At 39.4% G+C, this 18,581-nt stretch overlaps 1 protein-coding gene across 8 annotated transcripts in view; it reads left to right on the top strand.

The window, feature by feature from the left end:
* The window catches only part of DAB1 (DAB adaptor protein 1), a 787,489-nt gene that overhangs the window by 398,234 nt on the left and 370,674 nt on the right, over nucleotides 1–18,581 (top strand). The window lies entirely within an intron of this gene.

The following is an 18,581-nucleotide window of genomic DNA, read 5'->3' on the forward strand; positions in this document are numbered from 1 at the left end:
AATAATAATAATAAACATGCCAGTAAAGGTGGCCCCAGTGGTGATCGGCACACTGGGTGCAGTGCCTAAATACCTTGGCCTGCACCTAAAACACAATTAGCATTGACAAAATTACCAGCTGGCAACTGCAAAAGGCCACCTTACTGGGATCTGCACACATTATTTGCCGATACATCATATAGTCCTAGATACTTGGGAAGTGTCCGAAGTGTGATCCAATACAACAACCAGCAGAGTGATCTTGTCTGCTGTGGACTCATCTTGTTGTGTTTCAAATAACAACAACAACAACAACTTCATTTTTATACCTCACTTCCATCTCCCCAAAGATACTCGGGGCAGCTTACAAAGGGACAAACCTAGAGAACACAGAGTTAACATGTAATGCAATAAAACAAAACAAAACCAATTAGAAATATATCACAATAAAACTTTGCATCATAAAAACATTAGAGATCAAATAAACAAATACATTGAAACCAAAAAGTTTAAAACATCAATCATTAGAACCAATCATTAAAACTACGCAGTCCAAAAACATAATCCAGAAATCAGAAATAACTTGAAGGCACATAGCAATAATATTGGTCTGGTCCTGAAACTTTTCTCCCTTGTCAAATCCATTGTGACTGGGACCAGTTTTCTTTCAGCTTCTCCCCCATATAAGCCAAATGCTAGGTTAAGCCAGATCAGTGCAATGTGGCTTTTAGCCATTACAGGGACAATCTGAAGAGGTCAGTGTAGACGATGTACCCTTATGGTCCAGTCATTCATTTGCCCCACCTAAAGTTTTCTGAAAGGAGATGCTAAGTTCTCCATCCAAAAAAAAGGTGCCACTCTCAATGTGATTTCACTATACTTACTTAAAATTCTGCTGAAGCAGAGGAATGAAAGACTTAAATGTGAAAGACTTCAAGGAAATGTAGAAGCTAGGCCTTCTATAGTACAAAATAGACGAACATCCTTTTTCACTATTAAAATTATTCTTCTATATCTTCTCGCTTTGTTTCTCAAGTCTCAATTGCTATGCGAATATTGCTTGGCAAAGATATAGTCAATCTCCCATTGGGATATGAGAAAGTATACCTCCAAATAAAATATAATCTACTATTAAAGTCTGCAGTAAAATTCTTTCTGTGGATTGGTACAATTTTTGCAAGCCTCTTTTTAGTCCAGATTTTTCAATGTTAATGACTTTGACTAATTGTCAACACTACCAATTACGATGACTGATACCTTATCATTTCTCACAATGAGCAATGCTAATTAAAATTGATTGCACTGCTGTTCTAGCACAGCAGCAAGTTATATATATATATATATATATATATATATATATATATATATGGTGCCAATTTTATGAATTCAATAAGAAAAGCTCATTAGTTTGATATTTATTTCCAGCAGAGGTTTGAAGCCATTTTGAAAGCCAGTTACAGATGTTGCAGAGTAAGACGGCATGGAAATAATTAATATTTAAAATATCAAAGTATACATTAATACAAATTCCTTACTGTGTAATATTACAAAACATTTTATTTTAATGTGTTAGACACAAAGAAGCATAATAACAAAGTGTATTTTAAGAAATGGAAGCAAGACTTACAACTTTTTATAGGAAACATGGAAGTTGACATTGCAGCTGGACCATCACCTTTGCTCCCTGTTTCATGATGCCAGTTTGTCTCCACACCATGAGTCTCACATCACTAGCTATTGACAGTTAAACAGTTAATCTAGATTGGTGTGATGAGTCCTTTCCGGTTCTATGTTGGCAATAACATGATGTCAGAGTGATAGATTCTCCTCCTGTCATTATTATTCCCAAGCTCATTATTCCCAGGTTGGATGCTTTTCTTTTCTTTTATACATATGTTTTCATTTTAAAGGTTGGAATATTTCAATTTCATTGAAAATTTTAAAAATCAAGGAACCAGATTAGAATAAGAAAGGCAGGATTGTTGCAGGAGGTGATTGCAGGAACATGAAATGACAAAGCAGTGCAACTGCACTATTGAAAAAGGGGCTATATTTAAAGTGCTTAACCCAATGTGTATCCATTATCTTTGATAGCACAACTGGAAAGTGATTGGGTGTGATCAAGTCTGGAATAAACAAAAGGCTCATTTAAAAAGCAGGGTGGATCTCTTGCATACTATTCATGTTAAAGTTCATCTTGTTGTAGCACTTTGTCTACAGCACTTTGTCTAACTACCGCACTTTGTCTCTACTGATTTAACATCTGTTACCCTGGTCGTTCAACGCCTGTCATATTATATCTAGCACTTTATTGATATTATTGATAGACCTAATTCCCATTGCACTCTACAACTTTAACAACTTGACTATTTTGCACCTTACATCTGCTAGCACTTTATGAATTTTCAGGGATACTGTGCTAATATTTGCCACTCATGCAGCTCCCTATACCTTGGTATTTGTTAAGTGTATTATTATTCGATTGGGGAAGGGAGCTCGACAAGGGGAGTGTGTCCGTCGACCACGGTATCCTTCTGGGACGCCTCGCGGGAATGGGTCTTGGAGGAACTGCTCTGCAGTGGCTCCGGTCCTTCCTAGAGGGTTGATCTCAGAAGGTGTTACTGGGAGACACCTGTTCTACCTCACAACCATTGTCTTGTGGGGTTCCTCAGGGTTCAGTCTTGTCTCCTATGTTGTTTAACATCTACATCAAGCCGTTGGGGGAGATCATCCAGAGTTTTGGGTTACGGTGTCATCTGTATGCAGATGATGTCCAACTCTGTCACTCCTTCCCACCTACTACTAAGGAGGCTGTCGAGGTCCTGAACCAGTGCTTGGCCGCTGTAACCGTCTGGATGAGGGCGAACAAATTGAAATTGAATCCAGGAAAGACAGAGGTACTCCTGGTCAGTCGTAAGGCCGAACAGGGTATAGGGTTACAGCCTGTGTTGGACGGGGTTACACTCCCCCTGAAGACGCAGGTTCGCAGCTTGGGTGTGATCCTGGACTCATAGCTGAGCCTGGAACCCCAGGTTTCGGTGGTGACCAGGGAAGCATTCGCACAATTAAAACTTGTGCACCAGCTGCGCCCATACCTTGGGAAGTCTGACTTGGCCACGCACTGGTTACATCCCGTATAGACTACTGCAACGCTCTCTACGTGGGGTTGCCTATGAAGACTGCTCGGAAGCTACAAATGGTCCAACGATCGGCAGCCAGGTTGTTAATAGGAGCGGCACTCAGGGAGCACACCACTCCTCTGTTGCGCCAGCTCCACTGGCTGCCAATTTGCTACCGGGCACAATTCAAAGTGCTGGCTTTAGCCTTTAAAGCCCTAAACGGTTCTGGCCCGACCTATCTGTCCGAATGCATCACCCCCTATGAACCAGTTAGGACACTAAGATTGTTCTGGGAGGCCCTGCTCTCGATCCCGCCAGCCTCACAAGCACGGCTGGCGGGGACGAGAGACAGGGCCTTCTCAGTCGTAGCCCCTAGGCTGTGGAATGCCCTTCCCGCAGATATTAGATCGGCCCCCTCCCTGCTGGCGTTCAGGAGAAGAGTGAAGACCTGGCTCTTTGAATAGGCATTTAATTAAGCAGTGCAATTAATTGATTGATCTTGGAACTTGGAATAATGGACGAGGAGATTGGATTATGACTTTACTGATGAGACGTGATGGATTAGTTATATGGATGTATTGATGTTATATAGATGTACTGATGTATTGTTATATTGATGTAGTTGCCTTAGTTACTGTTTTAATTGCTAATGTTGTGCACTTTGTATATTGGTTTTGTTGTAAACTGCACTGAGTCGCCTACAGGCTGAGAGAGTGTGGTATACAAATAAAGTAAGTAAATAAATAAATAATATGGGTCTAACCTACTTTGTGGCACCCAAGTGTAGAATGATTTTCCCCGGGGTTTATCTGGCTTCAACCTATTTGGGGGCAAAGTAGTGTGAATCCTATTTTATAAGTTTGAAATGCTCATTAGATTGTTTTTCTTTGTAGAAAACGACAAGAAGAGGCAGTAAAATGAAAATTGCCTAAATGCCCAAAAATTGCACATTTTTTGTATTAGCATTTTATTGGACTTTTCCAGCCATCTCTTTGGGCATATCAGACAGCACCTAAAGTGCATGCCTTTTTGCATTTTCCCCTGTGGTGTCCAAACGACTGCTCAGGAAGACACGAATGGTTTCGGCACAAAGCAGGAAAGCCCTGTTTTGTGCTCAGTTTTTTTGTTGAACTGGGTCAAATCTAGTATAGTGCAAGTCCAGACAGCCCCCTCAGAAGTTCTGTGACTTCTAAGAGCACCATCCACACAGCCCTCCCCAAAACCTCTAAAAAACAGGGGGGAAATAAAATAACTTACCCCAGGCCCATAGCCAGGATTTTGATTTGGGGGGGGGGGGAGGGGCTGAGTTTGATTCGGGGGCGGGGGGCTGGGTCTGAGTGAAAGAGGGTCCACCCTTGCAAACCTTTTGTATCATTACCCCAATACCCCCATGCATATGAGATATATTGAGTATGGTGATCAGATCATGATATGAATAAACATAACAGTTTAAATAATGTACCAGTAAAGCCTTTTCGCAGACCACCATGAGAATTTCGGGGGGGGGGGGGGCTGAAGCCCTCTAAGCGCCCCCCCCCCCCCCGCTACATGCCTGACTTACCCGGTTGCCATTAAAGTGCTGCCGGCCCTCTCCTGGCTTGTAGGAATGATGTGATAGAAGGAGGAGGAGTAGGAGGAAAATTTATTCTGCCTCCCCTTCTTCTGGCGCATCATTCCTATTTGTCAGGAGAGGACCGGCAGCGCTTTAATGGTTGTCGGATAAGTTATTTTACACACATATTTTAATGGGTTTTGGGGAGGGGATGTGGTTCTGGGAGGACATGTGGACACCGCCCCTCCCTCCATAAAACATGTGCTTTCTGCGGCATGTTCAGACTAGAACCGGGGCAGAATGATGTTTTTACAATGTGATTTCTCCTAGGTTAAGAGGCTGTGTGGAACTGCCCAATGACATCTTTTTATAGGGATTTTACCTTTCTCTTCAAATTTCTAACAGTGATAGAGCAAGAGTTCCTTGAGAAAAACTCAGTGAGTACTGGATGTACAATTAACCACCTTGTTCAAAAATGGAAGTGGTGGCAGCAATTGTATTTCATAGTTTGAATTTCTGGAAATGGAAGGTTCTACTTCTACCAAGTCAAAGTGTTTGCCAAGTGGTTCACTACAGAATACACTGGTAAACAGCATCTCTCTGATTACAAGCAAGGGTCTTCAACAGTCTAGAGCAGTAGCCCCCAAACTAATTTCCTAATTAGAAATGCTTTTAGTACCACTGCTAGAACACAGCCATACAGCCCCAAAACCACACAACACCCCAGGGATTCTGCCCATGAAAGCTTTCAACAATACATAGAATGCTTTTGTTATGAACTGTTTTTTTCTTTTTTCAAACCAGTCAATTCAAACATTCAACAGCCTCTCAAAGTATGCACTAATAGCTTCATTGATTTTTAGCTGGTATTTACATGTAAGTATGAACACACCTGGCCACAATTGTGATAATCATTATCACCATGTGTATAGCCCCACATAGAAATGTGAGCTAATGCCATTTCTAACTATGTAATGAGCCTCCTGGTAGTCTTGCATACTCGACCAGTGACTGCACAGAAAACAATGAATGTCTGATCAATGTCTGGTATGGAAATAGGAAATATTTGGCCTACCAGAATTCCAAATGTCCACATTTCTCACCACAGGCTATTCAGCCTAGGGATGATGGAAATCACAGTCTGGAGGAACAAACACTCCCAACCTTGCATTAATAGTTTCATGCACAGAAATAGACAGCAGAATTATTATTATATTCTCTAGGGCTTTTCTTTAAAGATCTCATTTCGAAATTACAATTTAATTGCTACAGCAGTCATTCAGAATTAGGATGAAACCAATATAAAAATATTAGCTCAACAGAAATGTCAATATAAAATATAAAAATAAGCAAAATTAGAAATTAATCAACTGTGTAATTAATCAGAATCAGTTTCTACATCAAATCACACTGAGTATTTGCTGTAGATTACTAGTTAAAACACTAATGTAGGATATATACTAGACATTTTAGCCTCTGAGAATTCACACTCAGTGCACAGCAATTAGTATACAGACATTTGTCTCTTGCTGGAGAATTGAATGACAGTAGATTTGGTGACATTAAAAGTGTACACCTAAGAAACTGGATTTTAATGTAAGCTGTAACAGTTTCCAAGAAACATAATTACAAAACCTAAATTTTAAAAAGTTTCACAGACTATATAAATGCAACTTCCACAAGTTTAGGTTGTCAGATCCGATTAAAGATAGGACAAAAATGACACCTTAGTCCTTAAGAATGTTTTCCTACATCCTGGGATATTGCCTACTCTAATAATTTATTGCTGGTAATTATATGTAATGATTAGAGACAACTTTGGTTAGGTAAAATATTTGTATGTGTTGGTTGAGAAATGAAATCTAGACGCCTAGTAGTCCAGAGTCTGAGAAACAGATTTTTCTGTGGGATAGTGGTAAAATAACATGGTGGTGGTGGTATCACTTTGATGTTACTGTTTGTACCATCATGGGTACAAATAAGACTTCAAATTGATCCCAGCTTCAAGGGCTGTTGGGGATTTTTCTTTTGCTCTTTTTGGCAAGATTTACTCAGAGGATGTTTGCCATTGCCTTTCTGAGTTAATTGACTCAACCAAGGTTACCCCAAGTGGATCTACATCACTGAGCAGGAATTCATACCCGATCTCCCAGAGTACTAGTTCAATACACAAGTTACTGCACCACACTGACTCCTATAAAGTCATATCCATACTTATGCATCCATATATGTATATACATCTATACATCTGCCAGCACTTCATCTCAGAACAAGACCATGGACCTTATGCGATACCCATCCCCATTTTAAAACAGTTATAATCCATGTAGGCAATTGAAAGTGAGAGAGCCCATCCCATGATGCAGGGGGGCTTCCCTGTCATGATTCATTATGTAAACGTTAGAAACAATCAAAAAAGTGAGAAGTCAGTCTTGGTGCTTAAACATGTGAGATGGGAGTTGTCAGAATTGCCACATCAAATCAAATAGGATGACGTAAGCAAATGGGCTGTTTGTTGGGTGGAACTCTTCCATAATGCAGCCGCTGATCCTTTTCAGTGTATTTTTTTTCAAAAAATTAAAAGTAAGAAATATCACAACTTTGTTAGAATGTTATTTTTCTTTGTCTTTAATGTTAGTGTTTAATCATTTGTGATGTCAAAGTTAGACACATTTTTAAAGGGGGGAGGACAGGGAATCCTCTCCCCTTTAAATGGGGAGAGGATTCCCCATTCATGGAATAAGGATGAAAATGTATAGTGACGGGTAAACCAGCAAATTCAGATGACATGTAGTAAGTTATGAATACAGAACAAAGTGATTTGCCATGCTTAGATTATGCTCCCCCTCCCCCCCCCCCCCCCCACACACATATACACACATGGGACAAGATCCCATAAATAAGTTCAGGAACTAGATTATGCTTCATTCTAAAAAGAAAACTCTGAACATGGGAGACTACTCGTATTCAGATTGAAAATGCTGGGGACAGTACAGGAGTATAACGCTTAGCAGGACGGTAGTAGTACAATTTTAAGTTGAAGTTATCAGACAGGGAAATATAGGACAATAATCCCAATGCTGCTCAGCTAAATTATAACGATGACACCTCCACCACTACAGACTAGCTCACCAAAATATAGAGGGAGTATGGTTGCTGAACCAACTGTCTTTTTAAAATTTAGGAACTGGGAACCACTGGAACTGGGAGACTTAAAATGATTCTTTAAAAGATTTCCTGCTGCCACCATATTAATAATAAACAGGCTGAGGTATTTTTGAGAGGTTGTTCAGTAACACACTCTGTGTCACTATAGGTTTCTTAGAGGTTGTTAAAAGCTGACTTAAATAATGCTTTGACCACAAAGGTATTCACACAGAGACTTGTATAAGTTGATAAAAATAACAAGAACGTTTATTGAACAGGCTTGAAATATTCAGGTACAAATGCTTAATGGTTTCAGTAAAATATTGGCATAAAAAGCTTGTGGTTGCATTTGAGTAAAGATCTTAAAACTTCTGGGTTACAAGTCTTAAAAGTTTCAAGACAGAAAATTACTTAAGGAAATGAATCTCTGAAAGTAACTCCCAAAAATATCCCTTAGGAATCTAGCCAAAAACCCTGAACTAGACTTCCTTAGGAAATGAATAGACCACTAAAGGGGTTCTGCTCCACACAGTATTCTAGTTATATTCTCAATAGCTATTCTGAACACTAAATAAAAGACTGACCCAAACTTCTTCAAAACCCAAACTGCTCTCGCTACCACCCACACTTCCTTTCTCTACCCATTCCAAACTCCAACTGGCAAACTGGGACCTCAAACCTCAGTTTAAAATACACCTTTTCCCTTTAGATCACTTAGGCTCCACCCCCATCTTCCTAACCAATCCTAGCCTTCAAACTTTCCCTCCAAGACTAGAACATGCTCCCTTAAGGCAACCCTAACCTAAGATGGCTTCTCCCTGTTTCTCTTTCCTAAAATGGATGCCATGGCTTTGCCAGGCTCACTTCCTTAAGCTATCAGGCAGCCAACTAAGGTAAAGGATTCATTACAAGGAGCAAGTCAGAAAGGTACGCTTTCTAGTTTGTGATGGACAAGCGGGTAATGTGGGCAATGCGGGGAGCTGGGCAACAAATTCACCCTGCTGCCCTACAATTTGCTCTGCTTCCCTATGGATTCCCCTTCATCAAGGACCTCCATGTGATGAGGTCCTTAGTCAGAGTTTGAGAAACTTTGAGATAAAAGAGGGTAGGGAGAAGGGAACTATGTGGCATTCCTGGAGAGTATATAGCAGTTACTCCAAAGCAAATTGCAACATCAAAGGCTAGAAACAGATATCAATTTTCACACACACACTTGGGAACTCTACTCCAATTCATTGGCACACTATGGCATGCCAGGAAAGTTTTAATTTGCCAGCAAAGCACCATTCCTTTCATAATGGTGCAACATTAAGTTCCTGAAATTGAATGTTTCATTGAATGAATATCATAAACAATTTGTGTTTGCTTATTTAAAACCAAGAAGATCATATTCTAGAGAAGTGGTTGGCAAAGGAATAATTGGCCCCATAAACTCAACTCCCACCTGGCTTTACAAGAATAGTATGTATCTTCCAGTTCCCACTTGAAACTGTTTGAATATCCATCTAGTTCTTTTAGAGATTTTGGCAAGTTATGTGGGGGGGGACATGCTGCTTCTTTTGAAAGAATTTGGAGTAAATTTCGAGCCAAACATGAACCACAAAACACTCTGGAGTAATGTCCTTAGGCTACAGAAATGTGTTTGGGGGATGATCCCCTGATTTATCTAAAAAAACATGGAAGAAACCTAACTCAGAGAAATGAGTTTTATCAAGAGGGGGAAGAAGGAGTGCAGAGTGACATCCTTTTGTCCAGCTGATGTTTGGTTTTGATAAAAAAAGTATCAACATTAGCAAGCATTTGGCAAACATTTTTTTTTAAAAAAAAACTTGAATGTCGGACGCAAGTGAAACAAAAAAATCCTCCTTATTGGCCCAGATTTTGGAATACATAATTCTTAAAACTTTGGATTCAAATCCCAGTGCATGCACCTACATTAATACTCAGTTAGCTGTCACTTCTGAACTGTTCCTCATCTTCAACACTTTTTGTGTAGTCAGATATAACAGTTGGGAACTGCTCATACAGATAATGAATTTCATTTTTTGTTGAAAGTATTTCCCCAAATCCACACTGCTGGGGGGGGGGGGGGGCATTAACAGATTTTCTAGTCCATGCACCTTGAAATGCATTTGTATGTCATAGGCTATCATACCATACAGATAATTTCTAAAATATAGGTCCTAAATGTTTTGTCTGTTAAGAGCTATGGTCTCCCAGCCTTTTATAGCCTGAGTGAACATGAATAGCCCTTAACACAACATATTAAATTGAAACTTCTTTTGTTAATTGAATGTACTGTATCCATCATGACCTCAGTAATCTCCTTCATTTAAAATAATAGGAAAGAAATCAGACATTTCAAGCAAAACATAATTGAAAGCAATGTACCAGCAAAATGACCTGGAAATTATAATGTGCCTGTAGTATTTTGGCTTGCTTCATGTTGTATGTCATTTGGGCCAGAAACCTTTCTCATTTGCAAGTACCTTTTTCTGAAACAGCCAATACAAATGAACGATATATATATAAAACTTTACATGTGGGTTTCCTTCCTTCTTCCAGAGGAAGCACAGAGCGTGCCCTTTCCAGGACTCCATGCACTAATGGAAGCACATTATCATCTAATAATGGCACCATTAATGCATGTCACCCTTGAAGCTCAATATCGCCATCACTTTTCCTGAGAAACGAAGGTGTGTGTGCCATTCTGTTCTCTGAAAGCATGCGGATGGAAGAGCATGAATGACACCAAGGAAGATACTTTTGCACTTCTGTAACATCCTCTTTGTAACATCTATAGATTGTTTATGAGCACTTGACAAGTATGAAGCTTCAACATACCTTCTTAAGGTCACGGAGCAATCTGTGGGAAAGGAATCACTGTCAGGCTTTCTAGCTAAGAATACTGAATTCCTTGGTCCTTTACAATCCTGACATACATAACGCTATTTCTAACCATATTCATGTGAGTGGTGGTTTCACAGGATGTAGAGAGTTTGTACCCTTGTATGCATTAGGCAAAGATACTGGCAAAACATACATAACAAGGGCCACTATATCCCCCCCCCCCCAAAATAAAAAAAAAAAAAGGTTTTGGTCTACAACTCTCATCAGCCCTATCCAGTCACCACTGAGAAATTATGGGAACTGTAGTCCAGAAACCCTGGAGAGCTAACTCATCTTTAAAGTGTGTGTGTGTGTGTGTGTGTGTGTGTGTGTGTCAGTGTTTTGTCTAATCATTGCTGGATCACAACTCTTATTAACATGTCCTATGGGAAGAGATTATGGGAGTGAAGTCCAGTAGCATATGGATGGGCCAAAGCTGACCATTCTTGATGTAAATGTAAAAGTAAGGGTTTCCCCTTGACATTAAATCTAATCATGTCCAACTCTGGGGAGTGGTGCTCATTTCCATTTCTAAGCCAAAGAAGTGGCATTGTCCATAGAAGCCTCCAAGGTCATGTTGCCAGCATGACTGCATAGAGCACCATTAACTTCCCGCTGGAGCAGTACCTATTGATCTACTCACATTTCTATGTTTTTGGCAGGAGCTGGGGCTAACAGGAGGAGTTCACCCCACTCCCTGGATTCAAAACATCAACCTTTTGGTCAGCTAGTTCAGCAGCTCAGTGGTTTAACCCACTGCACCATCTATGATATAGAGCTCCCAAAATGTTTCCTTAGCATGCAGTAAGAGCTATTTCACATTATCTCCTCCCCTACAATATGGATTATTCTCAGTATTGAGACAAAAATGTGCTAACATATGATGTAAGTTTCTATTTTGAGATGGTTGCACAGATTAGGAAGGTGAGATACACAGTAACACTTTGGTCTCATTGTATGTTGGAATACAGTGGGCCCTTGGTATTTGCTGTGGTTTGGTTCCTGGACTCCTCATAAATACCAAAATCTGTGGATGCTCAAGTTCCATTATATGGTATAATAACATCATGTGTTTTATATAAAATGACAAAAATAAAGGTTTATTTTGGGAGACTGTGTCCATGGGTTCAGAATTCATATGGAATAACATATAGACAAATTATCAGAAATTTTAGCAGTGACTAGGCTCAAGTCAGATGGAGTTTTTAAAAAACCTATATTATAAATCAAAATAGTAGCAGACAACAAACAATGATTAGATCAATATAAAACCTTTATAAAATGTCCATATGTTCACCCAGGGAATTATCTGATTAAAGCACTCTTGTCTAGACCCTGTTTAGAAGTGAAAATTCAAAGTGCAATCCATATAAAATCTCAGTGTATCAGACTATGCACCTGGCCTACCTATTAAACTGAATGTGGTATAAACATCTATTGCAAAGGCTTGCTTCGGGGACTAATTCCTGAAACATCAGCTGGAACTCTCCCATCATTTACTGAACAAAAAGGGAGTTTTGGCTCTAGAAATTTCGGAAGGTAAATTTCAGAAATTTCAGAAAGCCTTGGAACATGGGCAGGTAAAAAGATATTGGGCTTTATATCCATAAATCATTAATCAAGGAGCTTGAGATGTGTTTCTCATTTTGTTCCACAGAATTACAATATACCACAAAATGTTTAAAGCAGTGCTGGGTAACTCTCATCTACCCTAGACATCATAATCAAAGGCTAGGATTATGGCGAGCTGCCCATCCATGTTTAAAGACTATTTGACCTTCCCCTTCCCTTTTCCTTTTGCCTTTCTTACTCCATTCTGAACTCTCCGTAGCAGCCAAGAGGACTAAATGGAGACTGTTGTATATTGGCTATAGTAATTTACCCATATCATGAGAAGACATTACTCACTAGAAAAGACAATGATGCTTAGTAAAGGCAGTAGGAAAAGAACAAGATCACATTCCAGATAGATAGACCCAAACGAGAAAGCCATGGTGACTGGAAGTCTCTCATACATAGTCACCATAAGTCAACTTGATGGCAGTTAACAACAAAATCCACTCTGTCCTTTCCTCATTTGAGATTTATTCCAACCTGTTAATGATGGCTTGCATTTGCCCTATAACCCTGGTTGGAAAACAGGACCAAATCTTCAAAAGATATTACCACTGAGACAAGGCGAGCAGTAAGATGTTTTTCATTCCTTCTTCACTGAGACTATTCTTATTGCTTCAGCTCAGACATCACTGCCGTAGGTGCCAAATTAGGTCATGAATAACAAAGAAGGTATTTTATTATATTTTGATTAATCATTTATACAGTACTTCTAACGTGTAAAGTGTTTTACAATATTTATTTCTCTCTTCTGGCCTGGAATGTCACCTTGCACTATTTTCAGCTTTTCAGCCTTGCACTATTTTCAGCTGAAAATATTAGCCATTTTGATATGCATAGTATACAGTGAAAGAGAAACCTGCAAAGTCCCCTCTGAAAAATACTATTGTACCACCGATTAAAGTAAAGAAAATGATTCCATTTTCTATGACATCCAATACAATATAGGTTAAGAATTTGTTTTTATACAGAAAGGCATTGCTAAGTGGTCTGATTTTGTCAGTTAAGGAATACTACTCAAAGCAATCAGGAAATGAACAATACTTAATTAAAAAATTAAATTGTAAATATAAAAAAATAATCATTGGAATTGCCAGATTCCACCACTGATCCTATCAGTTTCAGTGGCCATAAACTGAAGCACATACATAACTTATTACATTGATTTGGAGTCAATGTTACATGAATAATAATAAAAAAAAATACTTTATTTATACCCCACTACCATCTCCCCACTCGGGGCAGCTCACAAAAAGCACACCATAGTGCCACTTTATATATTTCGCATCAAAAGCATTGCATAAACTAATATAAAAGTGATAAAAAAAGAAGGTGTGCAGGCAACTAAATATCTTTTGACCAAAAACAGGCAACAGCAATGGCATTGTCTGTAGCCTCCAACAATTCCTCCTCTGTACATGAGGCAGGGCACAATGGAAAAGCATACAGATGCAGAGTTGTCTGTTCTGCTCCACAGTCACACAAGGGATGGGATTCTTTTAGGTAGGGCCATTTTGCCAGATTGTCTTTTGACCTTCCCACTCCGCTTCTGAGACTATTCAGGGACTTCCAGGTTGCCCATTCTTGGTTTGCCCCTGGAGGAAGACCCTCATGGGGGGGGGGGCATCCAGTTGGGATTTCCTGATTTAGTTCTCATAAAGCTTTTCCTTGATTTGAGTATACTGGGAGGAGGCTGGTAGCCATGTAGTGGATGGCTTTCACAGTGTTCAACCTTATTTCTCTCACATTTAGCAGCAACTTCCCGTCGCACATGGGGGGGGGGGGGCAATGTCAGCTGGCTTGTAGAGTTTATCAACAGGTGTAGGTTTAAGACACCCTGTAATTATTCTGCATGTTTCATTCAATGCTATGTTCACCTGCTTTGCATGGGCAGACTTATGCCAAACAGAGTAAGACAAGGCTAGGGCTGATGTTCTTATTAATATAGTACCACTGCAAACAGCATATATTTACATAAACATGTGTTTACATAAAAAACATTCCTATTATCAAAAATACATGACATTGCATATTATCCCTTCCTTTCTCACTTCCCTTTCTCCCACACTCCTCATTTCTATGTTTGTGTTTTCTTTAAGTTTTAAAACATATTTCCTGTCTACTATAGAAAACATTAATCAGTCCAACAGCTCTTATATTCTTTAACTTGAATTCAGTCAGAAGCAAGGGGTCTTGAGAACCTTTCCTCATAACTATAAGACTACTGCCTTTGTGTCAATGACTCATTATTTTTCTCTGTGGTGTATTCAGAAACCAGGCAGTTTAGGTTTTCCATTACATTTTTCAGGGCACTTAAAGACAGTAGGAGAGGCAATTTCCAAAGCGTTAGCATTACACACTCTAATACCTCTTTTGAAAGCGCTGATGGTAGAAAATGGGAGCTATTAGTTAGTTAATGAAAGTTGTACATTCTACTTTCTTATGACGCTAAGGGTTAATTCTTGTACTCCTTATTTACCAAAAGAGGTCACTGGGAATTCAGTAGATGGAGCATCTGCAGTAGTCTTTAGATTAGTGTTGGGTATATTCATCAATCACAATATATGAGTTCTTAAGAACTTTTTACTGTAACTTCTATTCAGAGTCCTCTTTTTCCTAAATGAATATTTTCTATAAAAGGTTCAGAAATCCCATGATGATGATGATGATGATGATGATATCTTGCCAGCCTCTCCTCACAGCTTGAGAGACGGGTTACAATATTGCTAAAACACACATTCATCAAAAACTTTCTTTAAAATACACATATTAAAACATATTTCCACAAAATACATATTAAAATGTACAAAACAAGGACTGAACATAAGATGCAAGTTTAAAATTCATCATTAAAACTGTGTTGGTAGAGATGCTGGAACAGATAGGTCTTCACTTGTGTCTTAAATTGCAACAGCTGATCCAGCTGTCAGAGTTCTTCCAATTGTACACATGATGATACCATTGGATTCTCATTGCATGCAAAGATTATGGGGCAAGACCTCAACCACTGACCTGATGAAGTCAGCTGGATTTTTACAGTTTCATTCAGCAGAAGCAAACTGTAGCCCATAGTCTGTGAAGTTCGGCTTGAGTGCTTGTAGATGTCTCTCATTCACAGATTTACTTTTCTTATGTAAGCATTATGCTAGCATGAAATATCTATCCGTAAGCCAATGGCCCGAGAAATTCATTTTTCCCTTCCAGTTTGACATTTGCTCTTCCACCTCCTCCCCCTACTTAATCATTCTTAATTTTATTTATGTATCTCATCTCCCTAGGGAAACAATATACTAATTAACAGCTTTGCTTATTATGTTTGTGTTACTTTCACATCATAAGTACACCAAATGAACCTGATGCTCTAGATCAGGTTGCTGGATGACTGGGCTTTTTTATTTCAGTAATAAGACACACATGACAAGTAGTGCATTCCCAGGTGATTATACCTTGAGGAGTGTTATGGAGGCACAAGGTCAAAAGGCTGAGTGACTTTAACTACCTGAAAGAGCAATATAATCCCTCTGAAATTGGTTGTCTGGAGTGTGTTATGATGGCTAGGTGGAGTCATCAAAGCAATAATAAGAAACCCATTATATCCCAGTGCATACAAACACACACTTGCACACAGGTAAAGGACAATTTGAAGCCTCTTCCATGCAAGCAGGATGCAAAACTGGTCAAGATGATCAAAACTGTTCCAGTAAAATAATAAAGCCCTGACACTGTTACGGATTTTTTGTTTGTCCAAAGCATGTATAGTCCATCACTTTGTCCCTAAGGGTTCTCAATCAGGCAGCAGCAGTATAAAAAACTAACAAAATTACTATTGAATTTAACTGATTTCTGTCACCAAAGCACTCAAGGTGGCTAATAATAATAAAATACAGATAAGGAACAGGTTCTTGATTAAAAACTTAACAGAAGACAAATAAAACACTTAAGTTCTCAAGCATTTCAGATAAGTGAGGCTAAACAAATCCTGGGATTTGTAGCTTTGAGAGCCGGCAGCATTGTTGGGCAAAGAAGTCTAAAGAACTTGGGCCCTTCCAGACAGGCTCTATATCCCAGGATCTAATCCCAGATTTTTTGCATTAAACTGGATTATATGAGTCCCCACTGCCAGAAAACCTGGGATCAGATCCTGGGATATAGGGCCTGTCGGGCAGGGTCCTTTGTAACACTACAGCTTTGATGATTCCACAGCATTGAGACATGGCAGTGAAAGTGGAGTCAGTGCATTAATTCTATAGTGTAGATGCACCCTACGAGAAGGGCTTTCTCATAAGGATTTCAGCATGCAGATAAGATAAGTATTACATTCTTTCAGTTTGATTGGATCTAAGCTTTATGGGGCTTTATAGGTCATAAAGAGTTAAAGCAGATTAGCAGTCAATAGATCTGTAGAATAAAACCAAAACAATAAAAACAGTACAGCATCCTCGTAAAACCATGGCTGGACTTCTTTCTTACAGTCTATTGCATAAACTGTCCTGTCTTTTGTTTAATCTCTGTTCTGTGTATTTTAATATATATTTTATAGAAATATGTTTTAATATGTATCTTTTTATAGAAATATGTATATTTATAGAATTTTTCCCATGTTTATGTGTTTTAATTTTGCTGTAACCCACCTCGAGCCACAAGGAGAGGTGGGTAAGAAATAAAATTGTTGTTGTTGTTTCACACAGACTTAGCTACATAGCAGAGTTGCTAAGTAATCCTGTTACTGAACTGCAAATATACATAACAGAACAAAAACTCTATTGATGCATTTCAGCACTCTACAGCTGCTGCCCTAATGTGCCTCAATCCCATTGCACACACCGGTTTATTGTGCAGCAGGTCCCATTTTGCTTCAAAACTGTTGTGCATCAGGCCTCTTTGTAAATGAGATCCTATAGTGCACCAGTCTCATTGTATACCAATTTTGTTGTGTATTAGTCTCATGGTGCATCTGCCCTAATGCAAAATGATGAGGTTCCTGTACATCAGAGGTTTCAGAGTCATTTTCACTTAAGGCCACATCAGCCTTTTGGTTACCTTCAAAGGGCTGTGTGTATTTGTAAGAATATAAATGCAATTATGCTGCCCTCACATTGAAAGTTTCACAGACCACATAAAATAATGTGGTGAACTGAATTCGACCCACGGATCTTATGTCTGACACAAGTGCTTTGCATGGTAATTTAATAGCAGCCTCTTGCTTAAATCAGACATTGAGAAACTGTCCATCTCTATTTCCTGCAGAGGTAGGTCCAAGATGTAAATTTCAGTCCCATTCTTCTGGAATCCTCACTTCTCAAAAACTTTTGGAAATTAAAAAAATCTTTGCCTGCTAAAGCAAGGAGAGGGCATTTTAGCCCTGTTTTGGAAGAGAATTCCAGTATCTATGGGCAGCCACTGAGAATGTCCTCTCATATTACCACCACCAGTACTTTGGAAGTGATGAGACTGCAAGCATATCTATTTTCTGACTATTCACAGTATTTAGGTGACTCAATATGTATTTTAGAGGGGGAAGAAAGAAACTTTGAAAGTAAATCAGGGAAAGAAAGGCAATCAAACTCTCTGGCAAACTTTTCTCACTAAGCTCTTGTCCCATTAACTGAGGATAAATCAATACAAAGGCGTGGATCCTTTTAAAAGGATGACACAGCAACAATGAGTTATCCATGTTAACCAAAGTCAGGGGATAGTCGGAATTCCTATCCCCCAACCTTGGGGCCATCTGAACAATTGGGCTGGTTCCAGAATCAGTTCACTACCACCCCATGTTTGTCAGATTCAGGCTGTCAGAGAGCATGTCAGTTACGTGACGGTTTCTGGCTGTGACTTGGATTCTACCCAGTGATGGATTTAGGACAAATGAGGCCCTGAGCTAGTTAAGTTATAAGGTACCTGAAGGAGGTAGGCCCAATAGATCTACACTGCCTGCTTTGTGGCACACTCCCATAGACTCTCAACTCCAACATTATGTCTGGAATCATGCTGAAACAGAATGCCTTCAATTTTAGAATTGCACCAAAATGGGGCACTGTGCTAAAACACAGCTAAGCACAGTGGTAAATCTGGCACTGGTCCTGCCTGTCCGTGGTTGCCTGAAGTGATGTTGGTAGGAACAAAGGGGCAATCACAGAAGGGAGGGGAACATCCCTGGCCAACATCACTGCAGGCAATGGCCGACAGGTAGGACAGTTAGGGCAGAAAAAACAGTAAGGATGCCCAATTTGTGGCACTGAATCATATCTGACAATGCTAAGAAGGTGGGGCTCCCTCCTGTC

The sequence above is a fragment of the Anolis sagrei genome, chromosome 4 (assembly GCF_037176765.1).
Source record: "Anolis sagrei isolate rAnoSag1 chromosome 4, rAnoSag1.mat, whole genome shotgun sequence".
Taxonomy (NCBI): Eukaryota; Metazoa; Chordata; class Lepidosauria; order Squamata; family Dactyloidae; genus Anolis; species Anolis sagrei.